This window comes from Euprymna scolopes, chromosome 22 (genome assembly GCF_053919585.1).
Source record: "Euprymna scolopes isolate OS-2025 chromosome 22, ASM5391958v1, whole genome shotgun sequence".
NCBI classification, from domain to species: Eukaryota; Metazoa; Mollusca; class Cephalopoda; order Sepiida; family Sepiolidae; genus Euprymna; species Euprymna scolopes.
In genome coordinates this window covers 31707674-31725752 of record NC_136503.1, presented here as the reverse complement: position 1 = coordinate 31725752, position 18079 = coordinate 31707674, and the positions used below count along the sequence as shown (strand labels likewise).

The 18079-nt window shown below is 34.8% G+C and overlaps 1 protein-coding gene across 1 annotated transcript in view; it reads left to right on the top strand.

Annotated features, from left to right (window-relative positions):
• The window catches only part of LOC145243948 (GTP cyclohydrolase 1-like), a 301952-nt gene that overhangs the window by 94784 nt on the left and 189089 nt on the right, over window positions 1–18079 (top strand). The gene's annotated exons all lie outside the window — the stretch shown is intronic.

Here is an 18079-nt window from a genome sequence, read left to right as displayed (position 1 = left end):
ATTCTTGACAGCACCTTTTTTCGTAGCGTAAAGTAATTCCTTTAATTATTATATCAATCAATTTTGTAATTTATTCGTTATATGCTCTGTAATTACATTGAATTTCATAAATTAAAGGATTGGTATAAATAAAAGGTGAAAGATAATTGAAAAAAAAAGCATATTTCCACAGAAATATATATTCTTTTTTTACATGGAGTTCACCACTTATCAAGGCCCAGAAGACACTCGGGGATAAGGGATATATATATATATATATATATATATATATATATATATATATATATATATATATATATATATATATATTACATCGGTTACCTTAAGCATAGCTGTCAAATATAACTAAAAGTACATAGGTGACGCAAACTTAATGTAATGGAACTTATGACTAACAAGGGGCTTGGTTTTTACTTCAAACGAAGGCGACTATGAATTTAAAATACCTGATGCGTGTATTATATATATATATATATATATATATATATATATATATATATATATATATATATATATATATATATATATATATATATATTCATCACACGGTGATGCTCCAAAGGAGAATTCTGCAATCGCTTGTATTATATATCTATATGAATCATCTTTATCGTTACGATAACTGTTCCTTTCTGGTGTTGAATAACAGCTTCATCCTCATTTAGTTCGACTTCATGTCACACCCATCTTTTAAGAGAGGCCACAATATTACGTAAAAACAAAGTTTACGTTATGTAAGCTTTTGTTATTGTATCTCCCTCGACAAATAAAAATAAAGCATATTAGTAACGCGAGCATTCCTAGTTCAACCAGCGAAACCTCTTTATCTGGATGACTATATATCTATATAGATAGATAGGGATATAGATATACAGCATAACTTCCCCTGTGATATATAATACATATTGCATAACCCTCCCTTTCATCACCTTTATCTGTCCCGTGGCGATTGCCGTTGGGGCGCTACAGATGACCTATAAAACAGTCTCCGCACGTTTGACCGCCTCGCTCAGCTTCCATCTTGTCCATTCCTTGGTGTTATCTTCCCAGCTCTCTCTTCCTCTCTTTCTTCTCCCTCTGACCGTTCTCGGGAGCACTGTCTTTCAAAGCCGCTCTCATCATTTTATTTCGTGTCTCCTGATTGCGATGAGAAGATCTTCATAAGACACATGGATTTCCTTATTCTGTTTTTCACTTCCTCATTGGTTATGTGGTCTTTGTAAGAAATGCCAAGCAGTCTTCTGAAGCATCTCATATCTGAGGCTTGAGTCCTCTTCTATAACTCTGCTGTAAATTACCATGTTTCGTAAGCATACATGAACACTGAGTGGACGAGGGAATGAATGAGTCTTATCTTTGAGCTGAGCTTGATTGTCTTGTCCTTCCAAATGTTCAGTGTTACAGCTGTTATTGCAATTCTGGCTAATACTTCCGGTTTGGACCCCTCATCTGAAACTATTGCTCCAAGGTATTTTTCACGCTTTCAAACGTTTCTCCGTTGGCAGTAATGTCAGTTTGATTCCATTGTCACCATCTGTCATCAAGTTTGTTTTGTTTGCGTTGATTACTATGCCGTAAGCTGTGGAGGATCTGTCTAGGTGTCTGACCAGATCCTCCAGTTCTTGTTCTAAGCATGCGAGTCCGTCTACTGCAGGTTTGTGATTGTTCGGCCACTGAACAATCACAAACTTGCATTTTGTTGATGATATAAACGAGGGTTGAATAACACTCCCCCATATTCTATCAAATATATCACGCACCTCATAAGCCTATCTATACCGAAAACCCCTATCTATACCGAAAAAAACACCCATAAATTTGTAGATGCCCCATCAACTTCCTTTTAAAATATTGGTTTAAAATATTAAAAAATATTAATATATAAAAACGTACTAGAAAAACGCCTAGGAATATATTTACTAAAAATCCTTAAATAAAAGTATAAAATAAATAACACCAAACTTTAAACCTAACGGATTCACACAGACTCTTTGATAGACTCATGCTATTGTAAATATATATATGCATGTATATGTATGCATATATGTCTAGATATATGTATCGATTGAGATTGTCGGACTGACTTCCTCATCTTGGTTGTTATAGTCACAACGTTTCGGCCGTTTTACCCTCCGGCCTTCGTCAGGTGTTTTGTATCGAACTGGGGAACCGTTTCTTATTATTATTACGGGGGTACACTGTTCGGACTCCAGCTAGGCTCTGGGACATAGTTGCTGATTCTCTGTTTTTAATGTTACTTTTCACTGCCTTCGTTCAGGATTGAACTTAGCACCTTTGGGTAACTGTAAACTTTGATACAACGTATAGGATCACTCGGAGATATATATCTATATCTATATCTATATCTATATCTATATATATATATATATATATATATATATATATATATATATATATATATATATATATATATACACACACAGACACACACACATATCTAAGTAATGGTCTGTCTACTGTATGGTAACCGCTGTTAAGTTGACTATAAATCTATATTCTTAGAATTCTTTTTCTTGCATCGGCAACATATGGTCAGTTCTACGCAACTGTGATTTCATGAAAAAGGTATGAATGCCATTAATGAAAAGGTCAGCCTTTACAATCTTGTCGCATAAATTAACTCCACAAATTTCTCGAAGACAACTTTATGAAAAACATCCGACTGTTGAAGTTGTCTTATTTTACTTCCGAGGTAGTTAAAGTTCTTGACATATTTCAAAAATATTTATGACCGTCAACTTGAATTGGCACTTCGGGAACGCATGCACAAACGAATTCTGCCTGATGCTCCCAATTTATTTTATGTTGAGGCTGGCTGATGAACAAGCCCAGTTTTTTGTTTTGCACATGGTTAATATCTGAATGGCTTGCAAGCAGCCGAGACTTTGCTAATAAGTCGTTGAGCTTCCTCGAACGAAGTAGCCACAACAGCAGCATTATCTGCAAACTATATATATACATATACATATATATATATACATATATATAACTACATGATTGAATCACGTGAATTAATATACGACGGTATAATTTTATACGTTAATTTACGGTATTTACTTCAACACTGCTCAATACATAGGTAGAGATAGGTAGTAAGTTATTAAAATGGAAATTAAGCTACACAAAATATTCTGTCAGGCTTTAGCCTGAAATTCTCACGAGGATGAAACGCTGAATAATCTGTGTAGCTTAATTGCCATTAAATTTTACATAACTGCTCTCATTCCGTCAGTCATGATTGGATAGAAGTCCTAAGTAATTAGCAATTGTATTTTTGAATGTCGCCCGCACTGGGGATTGAACGTTTAACCTCCGGAAGAATTAAACTTTACAACTGAATTTTATCAAGTACATTATCCACCACACTACGGAACAGGGGCATGCTACACCCGTGGATTAAATAAAGGGTTGCGTTCGAAATTCCGTGCAGATTTGCGAGTTCGAGAGAAAGATTCCATAGTTCGACAGGGTACATCTGAAAACGTCAAATGTTGCATCAAACAAAACGTTCTAAAAAGAACACTCAAGATGAGAACTGTAATCCAATAAACCCAAATAATACGATTAAAAATACATATGAGCATTTGAAACTTGTCCACCAAACACGTTTGAAAAGAGATACTTTTGAATCAAGAGTCAGGAACCAATGTAAGGAAATCTAGACGGTCTATGCGTCTCTAACGCGGGAAAATTAAATAATTCGACTTCGCTGGCATATATGAACCGTCGGAAAAGGTTCACGAGATGTGTCTCTCTCGGCGGGTCTAACCATAGCGTAAAAAACGAAGTAGCAACGCTTAATTGGTCAAATTGAAATTGAATTTGTCCACAATTGATACGTCGGGCTTCCGAGAGACAGTAGCAGATTTTATCAGAACATTTTGTATAATACTCGATATTTTCTGTCTAATTTGTTTATGTTGAACAGGAATTCAATTTGAATTCGCTTGTGTCCATGATAAAGTTAATGGTAATATACAAACCATATTTTCTTGCTGTCTACCTTCGACAGGCAAGAGTAATGAATATATTCATGAAGACTGATCTAATGTTTTCGTCTTTTCGTATCAGATTCAGATCATTCTTGATATGCAAAACAAGAAACTCAAGAATGATCCCAATCTTGAGGTCCAATTTTAGAAGCGGCGATCAAGTGAAAAGATGGAATTGCAAGGATTCAGAATTAATAATAAAATTTAATTAAAGGGATTTTCGCTCTCAACTTTGAAAAATCTTTGTAGTTTAATCAATCAGATCATAACACGTAAGTAGCAAAGAAAGAATACAGATATTATAGGATCTGTACATAATAATTAAAAAAAAAACATCCATTTGTGAATGAAAATTAGTACAACTCCGTTTGTACGCAGTTTGCGGAGTTCTGTGTAAACCAAAAGGAGAAAAGAAAACAAACACCTTTCTCTTTATATGCTTGTAATGTTGTCACATGACATGCAAATGAGATACTTTCGGTTAGATATAAAAAGCCTGATTTTTCAGAGACAGGGTCACTTTCGACTTGAATGTCAGAGAAGGAAGTGTTGTTAGCAGTGCATTGTGTTTAGAATTGAGTTTTGATAATAGAGTATTAAGATTTGGAGTTGAGATTCGTCGAGGTTCGTCGAGATTCGGTGTAGTACGTTTTTGACAGCAGTGTGTTGGATTTAACATGTATTTCAATAACGGTGAAAAGATCTTGAAATTATTTTAATACTAATAACCTATTAATATTTTAATCAATCACATGATTCCCACTAAAACCATCATTAATTATTTAAAAATACACACCATTTGCTCTATACCCGTCTCCGAAGATCTAAAAATACTAGAGAACACAACAAGCACGCGAAATACATATATTTACATATGAAGGAGGGGTAGCTTCGTTAAGAAGGACGAATTGGAGAGAACTACGAGTCGAAAGAGTCGGAGTTTATTTATTTATTGTATTTGAAAGTCAACAAGAATATAATAGCCAGTTACAATAACTTCAAGCTGGGTGTGTATAAAGCGTTTATTATCTCAGACCGTTTATGTTTAGCTGTGTATGAAGTGCCAATTCCTGCCCGAAATTCGAAAGCTAATAACTTAGAAAGGATCAAAGAAAAGATACGCAGGCCAAATTTAAATAAAATAAAATGAAAATATCAAATAATAAAACAAGTATAAAAACATAATTGTTGGTAACTCACTCATATATATATATATATATATATATATATATATATATATATATATATATATATATATATATAGAGAGAGAGAGAGAGAGAGAGAGAGAGACTTGTTTGTAATATACTGAATTTTACCGAGTTCGTATAATGCAGTAAATTATCGATAATCACAATAGATTAGAACGAAAGAGAATAATAGAATATAAAATAATAAAAAATAAAAATGGATCCCTAACCTTGAATGATATATGAGGATTAAATAAATATAAGGTAATGTCAGTCTTTATTTCTCTATTTAATAAAATATTAACCTAAAACTGGTCTTAAATCTAAGTAAGATAGCCGATATTTTGTAAACATTGAAGCCAGCATAGGGCGAATACGAAACTAAAAATAACCATAACGTTTTAGCTAAGTTGTTCTGGCCATATTATAAATATAAAAATAGAATTCTTTTTAAAAAATTAATTATGTGAAATAAAGATATTTTTTTATTCTTTTTTTTTAATTACATTTTCACCCCATGCAAGGCACATTGCCACTTTGGTGTAGGGGGCTACTAACAGGAGCAACAACTACTGGGGTACTATGTAGGGATTTGGGCAGCAAGATGTCGGTTCACGTTGCACGTCAGTAAAGTTGGGAAAGCAGGGACCTGGAATGGAATTCCAAAGTCTAGCGGTTCTGGGGAAGAAACTATTGAAGTAGAAAGATATTTTACATCTAGGGATCTCTACAGTGTGGTGGTGGGATTTTGCAGCCTGTCGGGTCTGTCGAGGGTGTTCACGTCGTGGGGGCACAAGAAATCTAATTTAAGAATTCAACGAATAATATTATTAAAAGATATTAAATGGCTACGGGTTTTTGTGAAAACTTCTTATGACAGGTTTTTAAATAATGATACGAAAATTAGGTGATGTATTAATATTTGAATAAGCTATTGACAAAGATGCGTCCAGGATAAATGTTTTCGCATGCTTCTTTTCCTTTAAGGCAAATTTCTTTAAATAATGTTCTATTGTTAGACTGTTTTGTTTTTTTATTCAAGAAGTCTGAAGAAAGGCTTGTTATGTGAACATTTTCAAACGCCATAATGTTTGAAATTCTCCAATCGGTCTTGAAACAATTGTAACTTACAATGAAATACACTGTTTGTTGCTATCAAATCCTCTTTTTATACATGGGGGTCACCACTTATCAAGGCCCGAAGGCCACTCAGGGAAAAAGGTTATTGCGTGTACAGTAATCAATGAGATAGTATTGTAGTAATCATTAGTATTGGAGATTTGATAGAGTGTCTTACTTAAGGGGGCGGTTTGTCAGGAGTTTGTTTATGTTGGACTTGAAGACGTCCAAGTTGTAGTCAGGTGGGAAACAGGCAAGCGGCAGAGAGTTCCACTGGCGTGCACTTCTAAGAAAGAAGCTTTACTCATGGAATCTACGTTTGGATTTAGGCACAGATAAAGAGTGAGGAAAATTATTGACAGTAATTTCAGCCAGACGGGTGTTTCTCGTGAAAGATTAGCGAGAGGGGGACGAGGGATTGGAGCTCAGACGAGCACCTGCCATGGAAATAACGATAAAACAAAGACAGGCTCGCAACGTCTCTTCTGTGGGAGAGAGGTTGCAGGGAAGAGAAAAGGGCATTTTTTTTAAAGTCTTGGTTTTGTTAATACAGTATATATACATGCATACACACACACACACACACACACACATATATATATATATATATATTTATATATATATATAGTTTAGTAGAAATGGTAATTAATAAAAACCTGAAGCAAGTGCTTTCTTTCATTCCACCATAAGCGAACATTTCTGTAAAAGTCTGAGGAAGCTACATGACAGCAAAAATACGGTCGTGTAGCCGAAACAATAATGTAACTTAACAGAAAAAATACGGTAATAAAAAATAAAACGTATATATATATATATATGTGTGTGTGTGTGTGTGTGTGTGTGTGTGTGTGTGTTTTACATGGAAACTGTTCTGTCTTCTGCAAACCAGTCACCTCTCAGGACTTGTATTAAACAACGAACCATCGGAAACTGTTCTGTCTACTGCAAACCAGTCACCTCTCAGGACTTGTGTAGAACAACGAACCATCGGAAACTGTTCTGTCTACTGCAAACCAGTCACCTCTCAGGACTTGTGTAGAATAACGAACCATCGGAAACTGTTCTGAAACTAAACATGGCTTAAACTTCTAGACATACTATAGCATTTAAAAAAATTTTTGTTCCAACCGAGAGTTTTCCCATTTTTGGGCAGCTGGATGTATCCTACATTAAGAACTGGCCTTGTGTCAAAATTTGTGAGGAAGTAAGGACCATGTTAAAATAACAGAGTTATAATAAAAAGAACCCATTCTTAACATAGGGAGGGTGGCGTCATAATTAACTATTATGTACTTTCACCTAACAATCTAATAAACACAACTACTGATAAATAAAGTTAATTCGTTAATTGTAACGCTTCTAAAAAAGGTAAAGTTTGAGTATCTTACCCACCCAATGAAAAGTTACTCTTCTACATGTATATTTTGTCATTTTATTTAACAAGGTACTGAACACAAATACTAGAAAAAGGAATATAACTTGATCCCCTACAAAAAAGTGTAAATTATGCCTTCTTCTCTAAAAAAAAAAAAAAAATTCAAAATCTAGGATGGCTCAACAGATTTTAAAAAGATGTTCAAAGAAGGAATTTTTTTTAGTAAGGGTGATTAGGTATCTATGTAAAATGAGTGTAATAAGAAACGCCAAAAAATAACTTCATTATTTCGAATGTTATAATGAAAATGGGTAGGGTGTCATGCATAAACAATTTGTACATTTACATAACGATTTATGAAACAAAATGAGTCAAGCGAAACAGCGGATACCCCTCAAACAAAAGAAAGGAAGAAAAATATAAATAATAAAAATTATATATAAAGTCCGTTCGTGGTATGGAACTTTGATTAATTGCGGGAGAAAATACCTCACCTTTTTCAAAAAGAAAACAAAAGTATATATACTTTTATTTACTTTTTGAAAAGGGGAGGTATTTTCTCTCGAAATTAATCAAAGTTCAATACCACCAACGGACTTTATATACACCAGACATTCCAACAATTTGGTTGCAAATTAATTATACGACGAGGTGAGGAATGATAGATGAATAAACATTTCTCTACTCAAACATACCCGTCTATTCGTTTGTTTGTTTTTCTTTTCTTTACTCTTGTGATTCCGGTCCTTTCCGCATTGCTTTTGGCTTTTAAAACACATACGTGTATATATATATATATATATATATATATATATATATATATATATATATATATAAAGGTGTTCTAATCCATACTTTATAATTAATGGTTCTCATGTTGTATTAAAATCTATAAGTTGTCTACTTAAGAGGGCATTATCTTTGAGGCCTCTTACTTTTCACCGTTCTTTACTGTTTATAATGTATCAATTATATATGAAAAATATAATTGACAGATCTAATATTATCTACTACTAGATCTACTAATAGATCCTCATTAACAAAAGGGATGTAACAGCTTCTGCAAAATACAGATGGCTAGTTCAACATTACAATAATTTACCACGCCCGTCGTAAGATACGCTTAAATATGATATTTTAATTCGTCCAGATTTCGTATATATTATTACAGAGTCCTGATTTCAAAAGTAAAAAAGGCATTTAAGTGTCATCAGCTGGAATCGAAACCGAAGTATCCAAAGCTGGTGACGTTACCACTGTACCAACGTGACACGCATATGAACTGATTAAAAATTAAAATAAACTAAGATGAATGTATAAAATGTTTAACGATTTTTTTTCAATTTCGACCTATTTTTGACCCCCTTAAAAACTATTTTAACTAGCTAAAGACCCTTAAAAGAACATCCCGTAAAAAATCCAATCATTTGAGACCCTTAGTACCGCCCTGCGACTTTAGTTTCGAAGGAGATAGAATTTGAAAATATAGAGATAGACAAACAGACCGACCGACAGACTGACAAACATATAGCCATATATATATTAGACTAGAGGGGATATCCGGCGTTGCCCAGGTGTTTGAAGGTGTGTGTATAGGGGGGGGTAAAGAACTTCTTAAAAAATCGGAAAAACCCAAACAAAAAAAAAAAAACAGCCAATGAACGTAAAACTTCTTTTAAAAAATCGGAAAAACAAACCCCTTCCCCCCAAAAAGGACGGCGTTTCCCGGGTGTTTGGATGTGTGTATGTAGGTGGGGGGGGGCAAGAATACGCGAATTAATAACCCTGTTTAAACTTTTTAAAAAAATCAGAAAAAACCGCAAACGGACGTAAAACTTGTTTAAAACAATCGGATAAACAAAAAAAAAAAAAACCCAAAAAGGAAAAAAACAAAAACAAAAACAAAAAAAAAACGCAGCAAAAAAAAAAAACGGTATAAATAACCTCGTTTCAATATTAAATGTTTAAAAACAGAGAAAAGAAGTAATTCTGATAACTGGGATTGAACCCGAAATCTTTAGATACCGACGCTGTCACTTAACCCATCGCGCTATAGACGCGTGGATGAGAGTAGGTTGATTTTTATAACATTTAAAACGAATTCAGTGTTCAACGTCTTTTGCGCGTATTGACGCATGCGTAAAGCCATCTTGTCATGAAGATACCATTTTTTTTTCACCCCTCCCTGTAAAAAAGAGAGCCGTTAAGGATGAAGGAATGAATGTTTTTTACCCAATTTTTCGATATTTGTCGGCCGGAGGTTCGAGCTTTAGAATGATACTTGTCTGGCGAAAATCCGTGGCCTGTGTCGAAAGTTTTTGCGAGACATACAAACACACATACACACATACGCACATACATACATACACACATTTTCGCTTTTGTATATGTAGATTAGTGAATTTGGTCATTTTTAACAATAACCAACAAAACTGTTGGCTATTAACAAAAATGCTCCTAAATTTAAAATTAATTTCAAATTCAATACAAATCTTTTTAAATAAAAATAAAATCTTCTTGCTGATTTTCATTTGTTGGTTGATTATATATATATATATATATATATATATATATATATATATATATATATATATATATATACAGAGAGAGAGAGAGAGAGAGAGAGAGAGAGAGAGAAAGAAAGAAAGAAAGAAAGAAAGAGAGAGCATATTGGGTAGCGAATGTCGCATAGCCAGTCGAGCTTCAATCCTAGCTTTAAGTTGTTGCTAGTCTAGCCGTACTGAAGAGCTGTGATCTAACGAAACCGCCTGTCTGAAAATGACTGTAAATGTTTTTTTTTTCTTGAGTTGAGCATATTAGGGAGTGAAATAAAAAAAAAAACTGCCACGAGTGGGAAAAGCTATGCTCTTTGTGTAAACAAATAGAGCTTAAGCGTTTGGACAATGTTTAATCATTGTAATTTCGCATATCTATTAGAAGCAGCGAAATAGCGTAACGTAACGCATAGGCGGTTGAATTTCAATCCTGGCTTGAGCTAGTCTAGCCGCACTAGAAGCTGTGATACAGCGAAACAGTTTGTCTGTGGATAACTATATATATATATGTATATATATATGCATATATATATCGTCGTTTAATTGTTGCTTCGTTATCAAACCTTCAGTAAAGTGGCCAGTAACTGAACTAAAATTAATGTGGTGACGAGGGGTGTTTAGTGTTTCAGTTTTACGTCATTGATGACGTCGGAGCCATGGTGTCTAATCTATAGAGTTGAGGCCGGCAGATCCGCAACATGACAGGTAATTCATGCTGAAACAAAAGTCATGAATACTTCATTCGAGATTTATTCATTGACTGCATGATTGGAAGCACGTTATAACAGTCTCAACTCCACCCTGATCGATATTTCCGTTATCGCTATACATAATAAGTAACTGTACCCGAGAAATATTTTGTTTTTTTTTACTAAGTAGTAACCACTTATCAAGGCTCGGAGGCCACTCGGGGATAAGGGTTAATAAGTGTACAGTGGCCAATGGAAAAATGTAGTAATCGTTAATAGTGGAAATTTGGTTAATTGGATTACTTAAGGGGATGTCTCATCTAGAACTTGTTTACGTTGGACTTGAATATAACCATATTATAGTCAGTTGGAAAGCAGGAAAGCGGAACAGAGTTCCACAGGCGTGCAGTTCTAAGAAAAAGGCTTTGTTCACGGAATTTACATTTAGATTTAGGCACAGATAAAGAGTTGGGGAAATTATTGATAGTGGTTTCAGCTAAACGGGTGGTTTTCCTGAAAGTCAGAACAGGAGGGACCATAGACTGGAGTTCAAACGAACACTCGCCATGAAAATAACGATGAATCAAAGACAATCTCGTAACGTCTCTTCTGTAGGAAATAGGCTGCAGAGAAGAGAAAATGGCATCACCAACTAGGCTACGAAGTCTTTTTGGACTCTGTCAAGGCAGGATAAGCAGCTTATAGCAGCTCCTGCCCAGATGTGGCAACAATACTCCATTCTTGGACGTACTTGGCTCTTATACTAGTAGAGAATTGCACCAGCAGTGAGATATCTACTGAAACGGTAGATCGATCCCACCGTTTCCCGGCAGCTGTGGCAACGGATTTGACGAACATGTTCCATCTCATATCAGGAATAAAGGTCAGACCTAGAAGTTTGTCAAAACATAGAGCCTCCCCAAGACGAGAGCCATTCATTTCGATTGATGCTAGACGGAGATCAGAGCGTTGATGGAAATATAGAAGCTTGGTTTTAGATGCATTAGAAGTAACTAAGCACCTGTTTCTCCATTGCACCACGTAATCAAGATCAGAGAAGAGAGAATCAAAGATAACTTGGTCGTTTGCGGCTTTGAAGTGCTGTTATAGATGGTAGTGTCGTCAGCATAAATGTCTACGAATTATCTTAGGATGTGATTTGGGAGATCATTGATGTAGATCAGTAAGAGAGTTGGACCCAGGATAGAACCCTGAGGAACTCCAGCATTAATACTATGAGCTTCTGATTTCTGCCCATCAACTACTACTCTTATGAACTTATCAGAAAGAAATGATTTAATAATTTAAATGACATTTCTAGCTATACCGTAGCTGGAGATTTTCTGTAGACCTTTATGACATACTCTATCAAAGGCTTTTGATATGTCAAGGGAAATTGCCCTAGAAAAGAAGCCTTCGTTGACAGATTCGCTAATCCTAATGAGATATAACTGTTAGCACATCTACTAGAGATATAGAAGAACGGAAGCCATATTGCATGTCACTAAGAAGGTTATTTTTGCTGAGGTAATTGACTACTTCTCTATTTAACACAGATTCCAGCAACTTACTCATGACACACAGGAGAAGGATTGGTCTGTATTGAGAGGGAGATGACCGATCACCTGAATTTTATATAGGAGACATTCTGAGGAGGTTTTCCAGCGTGTTGGGAAGCAATTCTCCTTAAGACAACGCTTAAATAGCTTTGTAAGTATGGGGGTTAGTTTTTCTTGAAGATTTTGGAGCACAATAATAAGAATTCCGCCAGAACCAGTTGGTTTACTGGAATCGAGGTTTTTGATTAGCTTAGCAGCATCACGCAAAGATATTTGTAAGTCGCATAGCATGTTTTTATACACAGGAGGAAATATGTGGATGTTGGCGGCTCGGATCGTATAGAGTAGAATTAGCTGCAAAGTTTTGGCAAAGAGTTAGGCTTTGTCCGATGCTAACGAGATTACCCCAGATCCATTGATGATAGTTGGGATAGAGTACACACTTCTATTCAGGACCGTTTGGTATTTGCGAAAATTAGTGGGAACCAAGCCGCTGCTCACCTACTTTGAACTTGATGGGCAGTGTTAAAAATATAAGCAATGTAGGTAGTAAATTCTGCTAAGTAATAACGACTTTTATATCTTTCACTTATTGATTGGGTATAAACTATTACACACATTTCATCGTCGTTGTGAACCCAGGTTCTATTCATCTGTTTATAAACCAAATGGCTTGCCGGTGTTTATTAAACAGGTGCATTTAAAATAGGAAACAGCTACAATAAAAATCGAAGTACGAGATGGTTAGCTTGTCTCGTTACACTCATCCACACTGTATGAGTTCCCCCACCCATTTAGAACAGCACCCAGACACGCATTTATTTACTCGAAGTCTCGTCGTCAGCGAAAAAGATAAAATTACGTAGTTTCCTTAACGTCCGTTTTGAAGTCACTACAAATTTTCTGTATTCAAACACGGTTCTTGTTATGTAACACACACACACACACACACACACACACACACACACACACACACACACACACACACATATATGCGTGTATATGAATATGCATATATATATATATATATATATATATATATATGTGTGTGCATATATATGTGTGCATATATATGTATATTATGTACTTATATAATATGTACGTGTGTATGTATATATCTGTGTATACAGTAGCGTCCAAAACTAAGCGACACAATTTTAAAACCTAATATTTGTTAGAAATAACAACTGTGAAAAGCTGAAATTTTGACAACTGGGAGTCGTTATCATCCATAATAACATACTAAAATTTGTATTATTTGCAAAGGATAGAAAAAAAATTATAACAATTATTTATATATATAATATTACTATATATAATAATTAGATGGCTGTGTATGGGCGTCCGGAGCACGCTTTGTCATACGAGGGTCGGACCAAAGGTAAAGCCTCCTATTTTTTTACCCCAAAAGTTGAAACCCTACGGCGAAAGAAGTGGTACTATCAAAACGAGCGATCTTTTGTGCTCCAGAATTTATTTTTATATATAGTCACCATCATGCATTGTAACTTTGTCCAGGAACCAACACGTTGTGCCCCCAGTCGCAAAGTAGACAAAGAATAGAAATTAACTTTAACTCGCAATTTTTTTTTTTTTTTTTTTTTTTGTACAACGACATTTATTTACTCATTTTCTCGTTACCGCTGTGACGTTTCTCATGCGGTCTTCTTTTCGGACGTTATCACGCATCTCACGTGATCTCGAACGTTATTCCCCTCTCTAACGTGATCGCCTTTTTAAAGTCTTTATTTTCCCTACCAGTGACGTCATTTTGCATGCATTTGCATACGCGCGCCCGCGCCATGTTATTTTCTTAGAGTCTCACACCGTCAGTGTTTGCACCAGAGAGATTAAACTTTCAGCTCATAAATGCATAAGTTAAGTCATTATAACAATTCAATTTGCAATCCCCTCGATCCGTTCGGGCGGAATAGAAATAAGAGGCATTAGTTTTTATTTTAATTTTCTCTCTTTTGTTAAGTTCGTTTTCCGGAGATTTAAAATGAGAACAAAACTGTAAAAATTGTTATATGAGATGGATAAGTTGGCAACCAATTCCCATTTTTTTTTTTTTTAATTGCTTTCAAATTTTAGAATCTGATCATTTCTGGAAGGATTATATTTTGAAATTATTTTATAATGTTTTTAAAACTTAAATTAAAAATAAATTTCAGAATATTTAAAAAGAATGTTAAGAAAAATGAGCTTCTGACATTTTCTTTATTTTTGCTTTTATATTTCTTTCTTTTTGATTGCTACCAAAAATGCATTGAAAATCTTGTTGAACTTTGAAAAGAAATTGCAAATAACGAGTTGAGATACGTTATTTATTAATCAATCATTTTTCTTTTTAATTAAAACTTTTAAATTAAAAAAGCGACACCTTAGTTGCTAACCCAATATACAGGGTGAACCAAAAGTGAGTGGACAGCGTTGTCTTATTACTAGGTCAAGGAGAACAACATATTCTTTTCATTGTTTTGACTCTCGAGTGTGTATCCGTTGATATCTTATATGCTTTTATATAGAGTGATGTGGTTGGTTGGTTGGTTGTTTTTGTTTTACGGCATATCAACCCTTTTCGGGTTATTTAATGCCGAATCCAAAGATTTTGAAGAAAAATTTTTTAATAGAATATATTTGTTGTTTTCAAGTCGGTTTCTATTTAACCCATAGTTGGAACCCTAACAGGTACTACCACTCCGGGTCAGAGTGGACCTGGGAGCAATGGTAATTAAAGGGTGGCTCCACACTCCCCAAAGCCCACAAGCTGGGGCCTCACCACTGGATATAGTTTAAGGTCATATCCAGGACCTATAGAGTGATGTGATTCTCGGTTGATTAACTGTGCCTAACTGTGTCAGATATATACTCGAGAGTAAAAACAATGAAAAGAATATGCTGTTGTTATAACTTTACTTATTACATATAGTTGTACGTATATGTGATGTCTAAATATTAGGTTAATGCAAAAATAATGCCGTTTTCTTTTTACATGAATTTGTACATCAAAATAAAAGACATTATTTTTGCACCAACTTAATAAATGATATCACGTATACGTAACAATTATGTAATAAGACAATGCTGTCCGCATACTTTTGCTCACCCTATATATCTATTATACTAAATGTGATTTGATCACCGTTTGTTTCCCTGGGGATTTCTCCTTACTTTGCTAACATAAAATGCATGCTAAAATATACAGTAGTTTTGGGATTGAGCTATTCAATGGAAAAAGTGTGATTTAATTTTTCCAATTAACAATATTTTATAATTAACTGAACAATCATCTCTTTTAGCTACGCATGTATTTCTCTCACCTCCTCTCATGTTGATTCAACTTTAAATGAATTTTGCAAATATTTAACACATTGATGTTTTCTTATTTTATTTTTAAATGCCGTTTTCTTTTTGTTTGTTTTTCTTTTCTTCCTGAAGATGAGATATACTTTGAAAACTTGGGAATTTAATTTTAGGATTTAGAGAAATAAAAGCTACTAGCAGGCCGCCCCGTGTTGCTCGATCATAACATGCACGTAAATATTATATTTCAATTAATACAGAAAACGAGACATGTGCATGCGAGTGTTTTTTCTAAACAGTTCACTTCTTGTAAGTAAAAAAAAATGTAAATTGTGTTGCTATGGAAACTTGTAATATTAAATGGCGTTACACTTTACTTTAGTAATTCATAAAAATAAAACTGGAAATAAATAAATAAAATCCGGCATTCTTTTCTTTATTAAAAACATTTTTATTACCGTTACTTTCGGCACCACTTAAAATGTTTCTCGATATCAATTTAAGCCTGGCTCCCGTTTCTCTTTATTCCGACCGCATGCTTGGCACAGCCGGCATATTCTCGTCCTCCACATTACACGTCTATCTTCTCCGACGTCGACTTTATTTTTCTCGACCACGTGGTGCATTTTTCTCCTCCTTTTTCCTTTTTTCTTATCGCGCACACTTTCTAATCTGCTGATGCTGACAATCTCTTCGCAAGCCAACGATCTTCTGCTGCTGATGATTTTTTTCTCACGCAGTCATATGCACCGTGTAACAAACTAGCTAACGCCAAACGCACGAAGGAAAGAACGAATCGAAACTGCATATGCGTATTAATGCATGGATGTAATTTTGTCCGAAAATAAATCGAAGAGAATAATGAAGAAAAAAAAAACCCATAATTACTGGTGATAAAGAGAAATTAGGTATCGCTTATCGTGCGTGGGAGAAGGGGGGGTCACCAGCTCAAGTGGAACAAAACATCGATGGTCGATTCCAATCGACATTTACGTGTTGCTATAAATAATAAATAGGAAGTGTCAGATGCCATGATAAGTAACAGGGATAAATAATGACGTTGACAAGAAGTAACAATGTTATTAGTATACAGAAAAGCAGCGGGACGTGTGGTAATTTCACGATTAATAAGAAACAATATTAAGTATTAACGTCATTAGTGGATTCTTTTTATAATAGCCCTTCATTACTAGTCTAAGTTTATTTATGGTATATATCATTATTTGTACGCGTATACCCTCTATATATGCAGCAGTATCACGTGGGCACACTGGTTATTATTAGATCACCGAAGTTAAGCAACGTTGAGCCTAATCAATACCTGATGGGTGACCATTTTTGAATACAGGTGCTGTATGTAGGAGAACGTTGGCACATCCTTGAAAGATTTGCAAAAATATAACGTCTTCATCTTCCCTAAACGGGATATACATGCGACTGGGGACCGCTTGTGAAGTTGATCTTCCCTTGACATTTCCTCCTGTAGAAAAAGCCAGTGCAACCCGCCTATTGTCGCTTGCATAAAGATATACATTCTATAAAAGCTGTTTTTACAATCGATAGCCTTGCTTCGGGATTATGTTCTGTGTGTGTAAAAAGATCTGTTTTGTGAGTGGATTCTTTTTACAACAGCACTTCATTACTAATCTAAGTTAATTTATGGTGTATTTCTTCCTCTGCAGAGTCTTTAGTTTGTACTGATGATAGTTGCTTCATTGTATTTGGTTTATTGTATTCGGTTACTTTGCCAAATTTCGTAGGATGCCGACTGGATCTCCTATAATGCTCATAAAAGATCCTCTGCCAGCCATGACGTTTAGATCTATCTTCTGATCCCCACGGCTTTTGTTTAATATTTTCATTATTTTATTGCTGCATGAAGCAACGTCGGGTACACGCTTATTTTACTATAGTAGAGAATAGTGTTTATCTATCCCATGTGAAGAAATAACAGCGCACTATCACACACATTGCATATGTTAAATGTTTAAATTAAGCAATTTGCATCCATATTTACTTCCGTCGTGTATCACATGGAAATCAAACCATTATTTACACATATCTGTACTAGTATAGAAAAGAAACTTTGTGTGAGTTCGTTCCCTATGAACTCGAAAAATTCCTTCCCTATGGACTGCTGGGTCGATTTTTATGAATTTTTACACGATGGTACTTTATGTGCCTGGTAGTATTCTTAGGTAGGCGTTGTGTCGGAATGTCTTCGATAAGTATCAATAACTGATAATCGAAATAATCCGACGAAAGAAGGAACAAA